Below are 15,074 nucleotides of genomic sequence, written 5' to 3' on the forward strand. Positions count from 1 at the left end.
ATATGAATCCGGTCCTCAACTGTGGTCATGTTCTCTAAACTCTCTCTCTTCCAAAAGTATTGTTCATGCCAAGTTAACTAAGTACCATGTTTATGTTTCTACCATCAATTAAGTTCACCCGCTATGCTCACAAAGTAATCTCTCAAAAGTGCTTCGCCTAATTTCCTAATTCCGCTACTCTCAAAGTTCATAGGCCATTTCCATTACACCCTTCCAAGCGAGTACGGCATTTCCTAGGGGAAAATCGTCGGGTTACAAGGGCAGTTTAGTGAGGTGAGTGATAAGTTACCTGGATGAGGCAACTCCAAAGGGAAGACCGAAACAAGTCCTGTAGTACCTGGGCCTCTGAACAGAGGTACTTGGTTGCTGTCACGCCCATATCAAGCTAGCAAAATGGGTCTCTCAAGGGTTAAGAGTGTAGATAATTATGTCCACTCGTAGTCCAGAGGAAACTAGTGACAAAATCATCTGCCCTAGGATTCAGGGTGCATAGTCTTGGTCGTTCTTCTTGTGCACTTTTCTAGTGTATGAGGAGAGTGGCCAAGAGTGCCCTACCCGACTCGTAAAACAAAACAAAACAAAAAACTACATATTTTTCATTCTAATTTAAAACCCCCTAGCTAGCCAGATACCCTTCCCATATTCCCTCTCCTTTGCTCTCCCTCTCCCTAAAAATCCACGTCATCCTCTCCTCTTTGGTCGGACCTATGTGCGCACGCGCGCGCGCACACACACACACACACACACACACACACACACACACACACACACAGATAGATAGATAGATAGATTTTATTATCGTCCTCAGAGGTCAAATATGACCTATGGGACCAAAGTTACATGTGATGTAGTATGTGTATGGCTGATGAGTGACTCTCGATGCTCCAAAATTGTAGTGATGAGAGTCGCAATGGAGAGCCCACACTTTGGCTGGGAGAGGAAAGTGTGTAGGTCTAAGTTATGGCTGAAAATGTGAGAGAAGCAAGTTCGGATGTGATCAAAAGCTGAGCACTCTAGTAGTGTGTGGTACTCAGACTCTCGAACTTGCAGTGAGCATAATGTGCACAATCGACTTGACTCTTCTCCATTGCCCCAACGCCCTATCTCACATCGAAGGAAATGGGAGCTAAGCCGAATTGCTGCGATAGTGCGTATCGCGGACAAGGGAATAGGCTCAAGCATGTAAGTGTGAGTACGGTTTCCTCTCTCAGCGAAGAACATGGTTTTGTAGTTGGGGGCAATATAGGTGGTGTAATGTATGAAGCGTGACCCACCGGATTTCTCCCAAGCCGTAATACATTGGCGTTGTAGAAAAGCTTCATTCACTTGAGAGTCGATTGAAGCATCATGTAGCAAGTGTAATGCATCCCATCTCCCAAACCACGTCTTTATGTCTTGCATCCATCCCGTGCTCAAGATCTTGCGTTTATGCGTCTTTTGAACTTTTTTGCTTGCTTCCCATGCAATTGTAGGAAGTCGATGTGAGGGTTTTGACGCATCTTTATCATGTACTCCACAACCCTTTCCATGCCCATAACCTCAATTGGAAGAGATCCCGACTCAAGAAGTAGGAGCATATATGGTGTTTGTGTCTTAACTTGGAGAAAGTTTGTAAGAAAACGATTTTGGACATTCTCAAACTCTTTCCAAGTAGACTTTGAGATGCTCCCACCCCACACTTCAACTCCATAAAGAAGAACCGGTGTCACCAATGCATCAAAAAGATACTTCTTGAGAACCCAACACTTGATGTTTCCCGCATTACACATGTTCTCAAATGCATAATATGCTCTCTTTCCTGCTTCCAAACGACGCATAACACATTCATGCCACTTGTGATTGGATGGAGCCTCAAGGCCAAGGTACTTAAAGCTCTCAACAACTTCAAGTGTCTCGTTGTTGTACACAATGCATGGCTTCTCCTTATGGTTGGTTTTCACAAGCATAACCTTTGTTTTGGATTCATTTACAATCAGCCCACTATGCAAGCAAAAGTTCTCAAGGACAACCATAATCTTTTGTGCATCTTCTAAAGTGTGTGCTAGAAGCACTACATCATCCGTATACAACAAAAGCATGATTACCGCATTGCAAATAGTGACCTCTTCAATGCCTTCTTCTTGTATAAAGTCAAGTACCATTTGTTCCAATTGATCGATGCATAGACCAAAGAGAGTTGGTGACAATGGACATCCTTGTTTAACCCCAATAGTGCTTACAAAAATTTCTGAAATTTCTTTTCTTTAATCATAATCAAAACTTTAGCGCTGCCATCTACTGTGTGTGAGAGAGAAAGAGAGTGAGCGTGAGCTTTGTCCTCTTGCTACGCCCGGCTCGCTCAACACATTGGAGATCCGACTACACCATTGTTGTAGGCTCGAGGAGAGCTACGTGACAATGCCAAGCATTCCACGCGAGACGAAGCGCACACGCTGACGCATCTACGAGCTATTTGTGGCCGTAAGTGTATCAAACGATGTCTGTTTTCTGCGTGCTAGTAGTCTATAGAATCGTAGTGACATAAGCTACGCATAGGTACTCATAAATTTCAGTTTCGGACACTTTCAAAATTCTGCTCTGTCATCCTACGCGTTTTCCGCATATGGGTTTAGAGTGAGGGTTTTAAGTGTAGAAGCTTAGGGATAGGTGTATCCTAGTGAGGGGATGGTGTTCCTTAAGTTTTGTACGAATCTGGCATGATTAGGTGAGTTACCTTCCGTATGTGTGTATGTGGCTAGGTGGTGTAGTTGAGAGCAGTGAGGTTCTTGATTGTGGTTTAGTTGGCCTTCCAGAGTGTTGTATGTGTAGGATGGTCTCAGTCTGACAAGCTAAAGAGATTTCCTTCGTGTGCCTATCGTGTCATCTGTGTCCTCGATTGAAATTATGTTAATCTAGGTAGTGTTTGCATGCACTTCATCGGTATGTGAGTCTCTCCCGCAACAGGGCTTCACCATAAATAAGATCGCAACAAGAGAAACCAACAATGTGTGTTATCGGCTAGGAGTATCAATTCAGGTCTCTAAGAGAATTAAATCTGCAATAACCATGGAGGCAAATGTTGTACAACACACTGTTGTGAAGGCACGCATGCCGATAAAATTCATGGTGGCGACATCTTCTTCTCAAGTTCGAGGAGAGAGGTAAGAGGTTCATGTTGCGAGTAGTCCGATGTGTACATGTGGAGACTTTGCAAACGAGTTGCTCAAAGTAAACCATATATGGCTTGCAAGCATATATACTACATATTCCTCCGCTATTTTGGCTTGGATTCAACCCACAACATGTTCGTCCATTAGAGCAAGCTTACAAATGAAGATCTTTTGCGTATGTTCAACTGTCAACGTGCTACATAATTTCCATTGAGCACTAGCTACTTTGTATGTAATTGTGGGATGATTTGGTATTGGAACTCTTTTAATAAGAATATTGTCTTTGGGATGATGTAATGTCTATTTTTATTGAAACTCTTCCATTTTGTCTCGTAACATATGTCTTTTTTAATGGATGCTATTTGTTATGCAACTTTTCTGCTTTAAGCTTGTCATATTACTTTGTTTTTAGATGTTATGTGCTAGATTAAAGTTGTTTTGCAGTTCGTCTGCTTTGTGCATAGCATATTTCTTTGCTAATAGATTTTGTGTGTTGAGTTTCAATTGTGATTTGTGTCATGACTAAAATGTCCTAAAAGTGTGGAATGTATCTTGTTGTCCTACACATGTGCTTCAAGCATAGTTTTTATCACAAACAATGGTAGTTTTAATATTATTAGGGATTCATAAATAACAAAAAAAGCTCCCTCCAATAAGCTCCTTCGGTGATGGTGTGGAAAGCTTTTGGCTAGAAAAAATTACCATGAGGAGGAACAGAAAAAAGCTCTCTCAAAAGCTTCCTTCAAAACTTCTCTCCATGTCCGTCCCCAGGCTAGCCCACCATTGACGAGCAGATTTATGGAAGTGCATAGCTACATGATGTAGCTTGGAGGACTCTGTAAAGCCCTCGTCTCCAAAGGCCGCATCAAATTGCTGGATGAAGGCCAATACTTTGTCAGTAGCACCAAAGGTGCCATCATAGGTAAGAAAAGAGATACTCTTTCCTCCCTCTTTGAACTTCTTAAGCTTTTGGGACCTTCTCCACGCAGGGTAGGATTTGCGATGTCCTCTCCTCTTGTATTCTCTAGGAGAATAGTTGTTGCTTTCGTCGGAAGAGGAGGAAGGAGAAGAGGGTAACCTCTTTCTTGCCTTTTTCTTCCTTTGTTTCCTCTCTTCCCTTTCGGAGTGATGAGGAGAAGGACTGTGGGTTGACCGTTTCCTCTTGGGAGGAGTTGGCGATCGTCTTTGTGGAGCCACATCTTTAAAGGAACTTAGTGATTCACTTCTTTCTCATTCTTTGGATTCCTGCTCTCTTATGGGAGAGATTCTTCTTCTAGGAGTCTCATCGAGAGGCTTTCTAAGCTCTCTCTCCTCTTGGAGAGGAAGGAAAATCCCATAAGCACAAAGTTATTGAGTAACTTTGGCTTGCAAAGTAGGGTTGCCCATAGCTTTTGTTGCAACCTAGTAAAAAGATAATTAACAAACATGGGGGCATCATCATTAGCACCTTCATATGCAAAATCAAAGTTGTCAATATTCATTCTACTCTCTTGATTATTGTAAGCCATGCTAACTAAGCTTATGTATAAATTAATTTGTGCTTTGGTACCCTTAAAAACCTTAGTCACTAATCTTCTTTACCTTTGAAAATTAGTCCTCAAGCAACCACACCCGTGGTTTAGAGACTGTTGATTGCAAAGACTAGTGGAGAGGGTCTAACATTGCTCGGTTGATTATGGTTCATGTTGAGCTTTCTAGTAGCTCAATAATGGTTAAGCCAAAGGCAAGCCCTGAGAGACTCCATTATTAAGAATATAGTTCCCAACGGTGTACCTTGAACTAAGTCCTTTTCAGCCAAGATAATAGATCCATGTCCCACCTACCCTATTGCAATGAACAGGTCCAACCTTTCATGGACAACTCAAGGACCTCTCTTCTTAAGCAAGAAAAGAGAAACCAATAGCTCTGATACCAATGTGTTGGAATGGCCTATGAACATTGAGAATAGTAGAATTAAGAGAACTATAGTGAGCATTTTTATGGGACTACTTTGAGAACATAAAGGGTGAACTTAATTTTAGCAGTAGCAACATAACCATTATACTTAGTTAACTTGGCATGAACAATACTTTTGCAAGAGAGATAATTATAGAACTTGACAACAGTTGAGGACCGGATTTATGTGGATCCGGGCCCCCCTCCAATAGGCTTTTGTATTATAGATTCTCTCATAAGGAGAGACTTGATACAATACAATCTTTAGGTTCCTTGAGACCTAGGTGATGCAATGAAGATGGAAAAATTCATGCATTACAAGCATAGTATAACCTTTGTAAAAGAATTGACCATCCACAGCCTTAGTCCCAAGGCTTCACACACCTTCGAAGGTGGAGAAAGCTAGTTGGGAATGACGGTAGGGAAGAGGAAGAAGAAGTAACATTTGAGAAAGAGATAGTTCCTCACTTATCATCAATCTTGTTGCATGGCATAACATAATAGCATAATAATGATGATGATGATGATGGAAAGCTTAAGCATTGAAGCATGTCTCTTGGTTTGGATTTGCACTCCATAGCCAAGAGTGTTGGAGTAGGCTCTCAACTTCTCAACAAGCTTGGAGAAGGAGATGGAGTTCTTGCACTTTCACCAAGTGAGAATGAGCATGTGAGTGTGTGTGAGAGAGAGTATACCCCCCAAGCACACCCCCAGCTTGCATTGGTTGACCCCTCATTATAGTCCATGCTTGCATTTGATTGGACCCCTGCAATCCTAGCCAATCACATGCATAGTGCATATCAAGCAACCATGGTAGCATTTGGACAAGTGTCATCCTTTCCCCTTTGAGAGAGAGGTCTTGGAAAATGCTTTAAACACTTAATTAAATAACTAGATGCTCATTGGACCCCTCTTTAGCCTAGCCAATAGGATTCAAGCACCCCATGTGGCTAACCATAGGGAGAACATGACATGTGTCATTGTGCCCCTTGAGGAAGGGGTGCCCTTTGGGTGAGTGAGAGGTTGAGTCAAACATACTTGTTAGCAGGTCGCCGTGACGGATGTTTGCAACATAGCTTTTTGGTACAAACATAATGTCAATACTCAGGGGCGTGACTCGAATGGGGCACAGAGACTCGAGAAGTGACTCGGATGGGGCACGGAGACTCTTTGAGATCGTTAATCTCAAGAAGTGAACCTTAACAAGCAAACACAACAACTCTACAAGAAAACCAACACTCAATGATTAGGAAAATCTGTCTATGGCCTTCCTCATAGCTCTACGTCATCACACCATTTCGGCTCTCGAACAGACTCGAAATGCAACAAAACTTTAGGAGGAAGTCTAGGACACCTAGGGGCACTACCCTATCAAGTCTGGTTGCAATCCAACAAGGTATCAAAATCATGATCCATCATGAAAAAGGTCTTGCAAACTACAACGTAACTATCTAAAAAGGTTTCCCCATGGTCTAGGAACACTCTCCTATGGTCAAAATGACTAAAAACAATGATTTAAGCACTCAAATCTGTAATTAAGGCTCACAGACATGTAGTTGCGAACCATAGCAAAATTGACAATGCTTACACTTGATTGAAAGAGCAAAGAGAGAGAGAGGAACACAATGCAAGTTTTGGATTTGAAAACGGATTACCCAATCATTAGAAAAGTTCATTACAAGTTGGAGCAGCTTCGTAGCTTGAGCGTACGTACAACAGAGCTCTTTCTTCTCTAAAAATAAGCCTCCTTTCACATTAAGGTTATTGACATTTATACCTAGGGCATTCTAGATGGCCAATGGTCGGTTCACATGGACCTTTACAATTGTCATGATAGAATTACAACTCAGGGAATTGACCTACTACTCTCGAATCAAGATTTACACAGAGTATCACTACACTAGCTCGAAAAACTAATAGAGTACAAATGTGGTGTCCGGCTACGTGTTCGACTAGGTGGGCACCCATTTGAATTGTCTCTTAACAATACTCCTAGCTTTGGGGCTCGCCCCCTCCTTTATAGGCACTTCTTTGACTCAAGCCCCTCAAGCACCATACCCTCCAAGCATGGGAAGCTTCTCAAGCACCTTAGTTAGCAGGTCCACGCTTAGCATGAGGATGGGTTCACTCTCTCTCATGCCCCTAGCTTGTAGGCTCACCCCCCCTTTGTAGGGTTGCTTGTTGACTTTGGAACACCTTAAGCACAGGGCCAGCTTGGCCAAGGACCTTAGTCATCAAGCATGCCTAGCATCTCAATTATTAAACACCAAATACATGGGCCTAGCTTAACCTAAGGCGCTAGGTCTAAAGACTTTTGACACTAACCTTTGGAGGTCTTTAATGAAGCTAACCCTAAGGTCTTTAATCTCCATTAGCTAGCATTTCTCTTTGACAGACCATCGCTCATTTGGACCCATTGACTTTGGCCCCGTGTTGAGATAGATCCATAAGCACAAGTCTATATTCTAACTCTTGCTCTCGTTTATTTTGCCACATTAAATGATCAATTTAATATGAGAAAATCATTTGGGTTAGTTAGATATTAGATTTTATGGCATTGACAAGTATAAAATCCTATCTAACCATATATGGAAACAATGCTACTGTAAGCTTGGTATGCGATCACTTTTCACAATTTGTGTAATTATTGCTACAATACAATAGATGCTTTTTCTGTGAATTCATCATCAGGTTTTAAAATTTGTCGCACTTACAAATTTGTGAAGATTTTCTTACTTTTTTTCTCTTTAAATGACTCATTGTTATAATTTCCTAGTTGTTAAGTACAACAAATCTGGTCAACATCATTACCTTTATGATGTTTACCACACTTTTAAGGCAATACAAATGTCTGTCTTGCATGACATTCACCAACTACTTTCAATAATAATATTTATTTATTTTTCTAACATTTTTTGCTCTAATGATTCACAAAGAGCTATATACAACATATTGTGGCATACTTCCCCCTTTTTTTTAAAGCTTACTATGAACATACCATTCTGGACACAAAAATTGAACACAAGTGGTCACGTAAGCTCTCTCCTCATTTTAGTTTTCTTTTAGCCTCTTGCAAAGTCATTTAGAATACTCCCATCTTAATACAATAAGAAGAAAGATATCAAATTTTACAGTAGTGTCCTCCCTTGTTACACTATCAAATATCTAGACTAACTTGTAATTTATAGCACTAAGTTTGTCCAACATACTAAATAACCCATACATGAGCGTATCACACTCCTAAACATATCTATTGATCGCATTCAAAGAGAAAAATTCAAGTACACAAATTCAAGTTAGGTGGCTTGCTTATTATTAGTTTGATTACTAGCTGTTTCTTCTCAAAACCTCTAGGTACATAATTTCTTCATGTATTCTATTGATATACATTTAAAAAAAAATCATTTTCTCTTTAATAAGTTAGTTATCTCTATAGACCTAAATGCCATATAAAATGCACCATTATAGTGTTTGTCCTATTTTATTCATTATCTTAAGATCTCCACTTTATGCACTACCTTTTTATATGCCAATCACCCTCTTTAATATACCCTCTTCATAAATGCCCACTTTCTTTAGTTTTTTGTAAGTTACTTTCTTTGCATATGTACATAACAGGCTACACTCAAGTAATTTTTCAACAACCTAGAGTACCACTATGGCTCTTTTACTTATTTGCATTATTGTATGAGTTGTGAAATCAACCGATTCTAACAGCATGGCTCGTACTTGCATTGAATGAAATTTTTATTGAGATGCTTTGACATTAAGCTATACAGGTACTCATATAAGATCAATTGCTTTTGGATAATGGACAATAGTTTTTAAGTACTTTGCTACTCAAACATCCTGTAATCTGAAGTCAAACAGGTATTAAATGTTTTGTTTTTTATGCCTAGTCTAATCCATTGGTCACATGCACATAGATTTGCTGATTTTAGGCAGTGTGCATATGCTCATCTTGATGTAGATTGTCAATTTAGGTAACACCAATTAATCGTCCATATTCATCAATTTAGGCAGCAGTAGTGCATATTTACCGATTCAAGCAGCACATCAACAAACAATAGATTTACTAGCTTAAAAAATATCAGTGGAGATTCCCCAGTTTTATAGGCAGCACAAGTGCAGATTCGCCAATTCAGGTAGCATGACTCATTAGTATCAATTCATCGGTTTAGGCAACACTAATTACAAAATCATGTGCAGTGGCTAGCCACCACTACTCGGGTATATAATATAATTTGATTTGGATATACAATTGGATTTAAATTTGGTTTTGGTTTATGATGATTGGTGTCAAGATTGTGTATGGAATTGGACTTGAAATTGATGAGATTGATTTACTAAACAATGAGTGTGACCAATGATATCTTGATGCATCAGGCAGCATGACTCATTGGTATCGATTCATTGATTTAGGCAGCACTAATTACAAAATCATGTGCAGTGGCTAGCCACCACTACTCCTAGTATAATTTTGTTAACAGCATGACTCATTGGTATCGATTCATTGATTTAGGCAACACTAATTACAAAATCATGTGCAGTGGCTATCCACCACTACTCCTAGCATGATTTTGTTAACTCAAGTATATATTATAATTTGATATGGATATGCAATTGGATTTGGATTTAGATTTGGATCTAGATTTGGTTTATGATGATTGGTTGTCGAAACTGTGTATGGAATTAGGCTTGAAATTTATGAGAATTGATTTACTAAATGATGAGTGTGACCAATAATATCTTGACACATCAGGCATCATGACTCATTGGTATCGATTCGTTGATTTAGGCAACACCAATTACAAGATCAGCTACATTGGCTAGCCACCACTACTCCTAGTATGATTTTGTTAACCCGAGTATATAATATAGCAGCATGACTCATTGGTATTGATTTGTCGATTTAGGCAACATTAACTACAAAATCATGTGCAGTGGCTAGCCACCACTACTCTTAGTATGATTTTGTTAACCCGGGTATATAATATAACTTGATTTCGATATGCAATTGGATTTGGATTTGGATGTGGTTTATGATGATTGGTTGTCGACATTGTGTATGGAATTGGACTGAAATTTATGAGAATTGATTTACTAAACAATGAGTGTGACCAATGATATCTTGACACGTCAAGATATGACACATACTATTTATTCTCGTGGTATGGGACACTAGAATATGCAGTATGTGGATGATGACAAGCATAAGTAAATTCAATTTTTTAAGTTTATGAATTTTTATTTTTATACATGATATTTTTGACACATAATGTTAACCATTGTTTCTGACAAGTATGGTTTGCAGATTCTTATCTTAGCAAACTAAGGAAAGTTGCTTCCTAACGGAGAGGTATGTAGTCGAAATTGACAATTAGTTATTTATTGCAGCTGACATGTGGCAAACATGATGGACTATGACAAAGGATATAAAATCTATGGGTATCTTATAATGGGTTATACAAATATGCAAGCGAGTATTTTCGAGCAACAAAATAATCGAGCAAGTCCCTTCAAACATTCTTTATCAAATTGCAAAAGTATAAGCGGGTGTTCCATTGTTGAAAACTAATCCCACAATCAAACTCAAATCCCATGATGACTAATATATCCCATGGACCCAAAATTGGAGCCAATTTCAAGGTTGCCTCCCTCCTAGCTAAGTGAGCATCTACTTCATTCAATGACCCAAGCCAATGTCTGTGCTTTCTCTCTCATCACCACGAAGATCATTGTCATCAAAGTCCTCTATGACTAACACGGAGCACACTTGATCACTACATAGAGGATCGGGAGCCGGAAACTCTATTCCTTTTCTTTGAGAGACTCTCCTAATTGAAGGACTACGCCCAAGTTTTCAAAAAAATAAGCAGCCACTTAAACCACAAAACAATCACTACTAAAAATTGTATTTACACATTTATCATGTAATCAATACACTCATTGTAATCAAAAGTACACCCATTCTATGTTGATTCAATGTTGAAAACCAAGCATGAGGTGAAGTCTAGTTATGAGCAAGCCGTGATAGCAATATAATAGCATATCTTGAGAAGATACCAAAGATGAAATTGAATTATTATAGCATCAAAGACACTTTCTTGTGGATTTTCTCCTTCTTCCCTTCCCTTTAACTGGTTGCTTTGATTTTTTAGTTGGCTCAAGGCTAAAGCTTTTTCTCGAACATTGTGCCGCCTTGAAGACCAAAGTAATCTAAACCATAGCCACTCTAGTTCACGTACAAATATTCCACCATGCCTTATTGAATCAAGCGTGCAGACCTTCTATTTTAATCACCCTCGTCGATAGAGAGTCTCTCTCTCTCTCTCTCTCTCTCTCTCTCTCTCTCTCTCTCTCTCTCTCTCTCTCCAGTGAGGGTGGCACAGCCAACAATCTTTTCCTCTCTGCACGACACACCTCCTTCTCCATCTCGGGTACTCATTGGCCTCGCTTATGCTTCTCAAGCCATTGCCAGCAAGTGTATGGAATTTTCAAACGATTCCACTCATAAAACAACTTTCAAAATGTTGAAGACAAATTGGGACATACTCGCTCATCTCAGTGGGAATCTTACAAGATTCTTCTACAACCGTGGCTTCAAGGAACTTGCGGAACACTAAAAACTTCGAAGAGAGGGCAGAGTCGAACTCACAAAAGCATGGTCAAATCCCAGGTTAATGACACTAACCAACTCGCAGGCAGATCGTCCATGCATACTTAAAGTACCTCACATAATTAAAAAAAGGGGAAATTACCAAAATACCCCTCAAATTTCAAAAATTTCCAAAACGCCCCCAGGTCCCAACTTGAAGACGCACTATTTCCATTGCCCCAATGTTTTCTGACTCTATGTGATGTGTCACCTAGCTGCCTTGCCGTCTGCCACCAACCTCCATGTTCGTCGCTCGTCACCTGCCTCTGTGCGACTTGCCTTTGTGGGTATATTTGTTGATTCCCTAATAAACCATTTTGCACAATCATAGCGAGTATGCATACTGACTTAAAATTTTTTAATTAAAAGAAGGCCCTACTCACCTGACCCTACCTGTCCTTGGTCTGCTCTGCTGCAACTAGTCCGTGCCTCAACTAGACAGGTATAGAAAGCGGCGCCTCAGCTGTGTGCATCAGCTTGGAGATCATTCAGTTGCAAGAGGGGGTGGGGTGTAAATGGATCTCTTTTCTAGGTGGTACGCAAGACGCCTGCACATCGTAGCTCACACAAAAAGACATCTTTGAGTGCACGCTTTCTCCAAAAGAATCTCCAGCACCGAGCCATCACTTCACGGACTTCATCCTGGTTAGCACCCACACGGGCTACAACTCAGAAGTAGCTTGAAGCATTCAGCTGCGTGCCTCAGCTTGGGCAAACGATGGCAAAGCGACATGACGTGAGGTGTTGAGGGCGGACGACAGTACAACGACTACAATTTGATGGCGAGCAGAGTAGTGCAAAGGATTTTTTTTCCATGGATTGGGGCATTCGATTGTAGCCGAAGATGTTGGCAGGTATAAGGGCAGTTTCGCATGCCATGGCAACGGGGTAAAGCTTACGCAGGCAAAGTTGAGGGAAGCATATAATCAATTCTGAAAATCTTTTGAAGAGTTCTAAAAAGCCTATAGAAGGATTGTCTTGTGGCTAGATAAAGCGGGGGTAGCATCAACTCTGCCGAAATCGACAGAGTTGAGGGGGCTTGTCTTCATTTTGCTGACACACGCCAGGCGGGGATAGCACTCCTGCGTGCGTATGTGCTCTAAGAAACAACTCTGATCCTATGATGGTTAATGCTCTTGCTTACGTGCTGCTACAAAGGATTTGACATGCTTTTGAAGCTTTAAATCGCCACTATGTGAGTTAGGACTAAAAGATTCTTCCAATCTTTGTCTGGATATCCTAGGAACTTGGGTGTTTTGAGCTGTGAGAGCACTCACAACATAGGAGCTTATAAGGAATTGTTGCTTCATGAATTCACGTCTCCATCCGGCGGACAAATGCACCTGAGACTTGGGCCTTCATTGTGCAAGAGAATTTGCATTTGACTCTGGGTCGGATCGCTTCTATTGAATAATCATGATAGACTCATTAGGCAAGAATTTTCCTCACAAAAAGTGGTTCCAGAAGCAAATTGATCAAATCAAGCAACCTTTTGGAGGTCCATGTAAGGCACCTCTTCAAGCTTTATTTTATCCTTAAATTTTCAATTAGGACTCAGGAGAACTTGAAGAATTAAGAGGTAGCTTAGAAGCCAATGTTGCACATGTTGCCGAGGAACGAGAACTTTTGGTAATTAGTCAACTAGAGGTTTCCACAACCCTTGTACTACCTCTTCTCAAAATACCTTGCCCTCATGCTGATTCACTTTTGTCTTGGACTCCTCCCTTAAAATATTGTCTAAGACCTCAAATGTCACCAGCTATACTCACAAATCCAAAAGACAACAATTTGTTCCCAGAAGGTTAGGCAAATCTATGATAGATAGACATGTTAACCTCTTAGTCAATTTAACTTTCTTGTATCAGCACCTGCTAAATTCTCTGAAATGATCTCCATTTTACTCATATTTTCCACTATAATTGTGACTCTATCAATTTCTCTCTCAAGAAAAATATCTAGTTCTCTTCAAAAGTATTAACTTCCAAAGGACCACTCTCGATCGGATGCAAGCATTTTGAAAGGAGCTGACAACCTCCTTTGCTTCCTTGATTGATTGTTTTTATTCTATAGGCTGGAGCTATCCATTCAACCCTTTTCATGGTCTTGTCCATCCAGACAAGCCCAAATTTGCACTTGGAATCAACTTTTGTCACAACTGAGTAAAGCAACAACTAAACATCTACATGTTTCACATGAGCCTCATAGAATGGGCCCTTCTCTTGTGTTCTAAGAAGATCTTAACATGGATTAACTATTAGTCAAGTATGGGAAAAATCAATAGACAAATCATACCTCAAGAATCTCGTTGAGTTGGTCATGAGGCATTTGGATATGCTTGAGCTCATCATGGATTGGGCACATCACTTCATCATTGCCACTGCATAGGCCATCGATGTAGTTGTGGTGGGTGCATCCACAACTTGCTGCTCTCATTTCCTCCACCATTTTAGTGCCAAGTTGGCAAGGGGAAAGGGAGGGCAGCTCAAGGGTGCTGCACTATGAAGTTGAGAGGAGAGAGAGTGCGCTCGTTTCCACTTTCTTTAGGCACTTGTTTTCTCTTGCTTACAAAAGTGGAGTTGTTCCAGGCTTTAGGAGGTTCTCGGATAGCATTGTAGGCTTACAAGGTTGTGTGTTGATTTTTTTTGCAAAGTCTAGGTGCCAAATTTTTGGTGGGCTATTTTTGAGAGGAGGTATGTCACATGGAACTAAACTATATATGTTTTGAGTATGAAGAGATTGCTTGTGTCTTGAGTATTCAATTTTCATAATGGTTATAAAATCTCATTTTTCGCTAATTAAGTGTCATATTTGTGGTAGTGAAAGTAATGTGCGTGGCATAATTGTTTTCTTACACTATTGTTGCTCTTGTATCAATTTGCTCGGATTTATCTTCGCTTGGTTTTTTTTGCTCGGTGATTAGAAACCCCCCTTGTAATTAAAGAGCTCTTTATGAGCTATGATCATTTTATTTTTGGGAAAACACTCTTTAATCATTTTGAGCATTGATCAATCTATAAATAAATACGTGCAAGAGAAAAATGCTCACTCTTACGTAGGGAAAGATTGCACCGAGTGTCTGTGCCTTTCTTCTCTCTTCTCACCTCTCCTATCTCGTTGTACATGTGTAGCACTCCACTTTGGGAGGTGCACTTGCATGTGCTTTTTTACTATCTCATACTCTCTATCACTCTCATATCCTGTACCACATCAATTATGTGCTTGTGGGCTTTGCAAGGTATGCAGATCTATTGTTTTATGTGCATCAATAAAAAATTATTATTGCTTTCTTGAATGGCGACATATTTGAGAAAGTTTATGTAGCACAACCTGGT

Source organism: Adiantum capillus-veneris, chromosome 5 (genome assembly GCF_014529385.1).
Source record: "Adiantum capillus-veneris isolate H3 chromosome 5, ASM1452938v2, whole genome shotgun sequence".
NCBI classification, from domain to species: Eukaryota; Viridiplantae; Streptophyta; class Polypodiopsida; order Polypodiales; family Pteridaceae; genus Adiantum; species Adiantum capillus-veneris.